Source organism: Orycteropus afer, unplaced genomic scaffold (genome assembly GCF_000298275.1).
Source record: "Orycteropus afer afer isolate SDZICR_OR568_19922 unplaced genomic scaffold, OryAfe1.0 scaffold01123, whole genome shotgun sequence".
NCBI lineage: Eukaryota > Metazoa > Chordata > Mammalia > Tubulidentata > Orycteropodidae > Orycteropus > Orycteropus afer.
The window spans coordinates 168605-171057 of NW_006922710.1; positions in this window are offsets into that span (position 1 = coordinate 168605).

The window sequence follows — 2453 nt, forward strand, 5'->3', positions numbered from 1 at the left end:
ATCTCATTGAGGACTTTCTTTTTTGCTGATCCTGTACTTTACCATGCATGATGTCCTTCTGGTCCCTCCTGATATGCTGAAAGGCAAAGAGATGAAGTCTCACCATTCTCGCTTCTAAGGAGCATTTTGGGTATACTTCCTCCAAGAGAGATTTCTTCATTCTTCTAGCAGTCCATGGTACATTGAGTATTTTTTGGAACACCATAACTCAAATACATTAATTCTTCTGTGGTCTTCTTTATTCTCTGTCAAGCTTTCCACGCATATGAGGCTATTGAAAAAACCATGGCTTGGGTCAGGTGCCTATATGATATATAATTAATAATTGTATATTGTCATATAATCAAACTTATGTAAATTAGAATTATATTATCACAAGGAATACTATTAAGACAAGAAAAATGAGATATATGCTTCTCCTGGTATGAATCCCCCTTGGTCATAGTGTATTAGTGTTTGATATGGTGTTGGATTCTGTTGCCTAGGATTTTGTTGGAGATTTTTGTTGAAAATCTATCTATATTCATGAAGGATATTGGTCTGTAGTTTCCTTTCTTAGTGGTGTCTTTATCCGGATTTGGATTAGTTTGAGTAGCATATTTTTCAGCTCTTCTATGAATATTTGATATAATTCTCCTGTGAAGCCATCTGATCTGGGTCAAGACTGCTTTTTTTTTTTGGTGGGGAGTTATTTTTGTGACTTGCTCAATTTCTTCTTTGTTGTGGTTCTGTTCAAGTACTCTATCTCAGACTGTGTTAGTTTAGATAAGTTTTATGTTTCTAGAAATTTGTCCATCTCTTTTAGGTTTTTGAATTTGTGAGAGTACAAAAAAACAAAAAACAAAAAAAAAAAGAAACACACCAAACTCACTGCCATCCAGTCGGATCAAATTCATAGTGACCCCTCCTTGGGTTTCTGAGGCGGTATCACTTTGGAAGTAGATTGCCCAAGCAATTCTTTTTTTTTTCCTGCAAAAAGGTACAATTCTTCATAATATTCTGTTATTATTTTATTCTATTTCAATTGGATCTGTTGTGATGTCACCCATTACATTTATTATTCATGTTATTTGCATTTTATATTTCTTTTCCTTTTTAAATTTCCCAGTGATTTGTCAATTTTTTTAACTCTTTGCAAAGAATAATCTTCTTGTCTTAGTAATTTTCTCTATTTTCTTTCATTTTATGCTTCATTTATTTCTGCTCTGATTTTTATTATTTCATTTCTTCTGAATACTTTAGGTTTCTTTTGTTGATCTTTTTCTAATATTTGGAGCTGTTCAGTTAGTCCTGATTTTGATTCTTCTTTTTTGATACATGCATTTATTGCTATAAATTGACCTCTGATTACTGTTTTTATAGTGTCCCAAAGGTTTAGTAGGTTATATTTTCATTGCCATTTGTTTCTAGAATTTATTATTATTATTACTATGATTTCAAATTTTATTTCTCCCATTAACCAATAGTTTTTGAGCAGTGTATTATTCAGTTTCCACATATTAGATTTTCTTTTCCTTGGTCTTCCTCTTATTGATTCCTAATTTTATAGCATTGTGATCCAAGAAGATCTTTGTAGTATTTCAATGTTTTTAAATTTATTTAGCCTTGTTGTGTGACCTAACATATGGTCTATTCTGGAGAACTATCCAAGTGCACTAGAAAAGAATGTGTATTGGGCTTTTGTTGGATGAAGAGCTCTGTACATGTCTATGAGGTTGAGTTGGTTGAGTGTGTTGTTGAGATCTTTTGTACCTTTGTTGAGTTTGTTCTAATTCTGTCCTTCATCAAAAGTGGTGTGTTACATTAGGAAAAGGAAGGACACCAAATTGTGCACATAAGATATAGACGACAGATTGTAATACAACCAGTATATCCAAAATATTGCATTACCATTAACACTAAATAAACACCAGGTTACAGACAAATACATAAACATCTGAGAAGATCAGATAGGGATCAGTGAACAGGATTGTACTCTAGATCAAGGACAGATTCAGATGAGGCTAATCATGCATATATACAAGTGATAAAAAATACCCACAATCCTTACAGAAACAAAAGAATACAGGCACAGAATAATCCCGCACAGACAGCCAGACACTGTGGAAGAGAGATCCAATGGATCTACCAACTCAGGATCATAGTACTAAGGGACACCAAACTCAATTGGCACAACAAAATACATAAAAGTCTTGTTCTTCATCCTACATTGGTGAGTAGCGACTGGGGTCTTAAAAGCTTTCAAGAGGCCATCTAAGATGCAGCTAATGTTCTTTGATCATTGGTAGTGAAGAAGAGTACAAAAAAACAAGGACATTTGGAAGCAATCAGCCCTAGGACATAATGGACTTCAAGACCAGAAGAACTAGATGGTGCCTGGCTGCCAATGCCAACCACTCAGGAAAGGATCAAAACTGGAGATCCTGGATAGAGTGGGAGGAAAAATGTAGAAC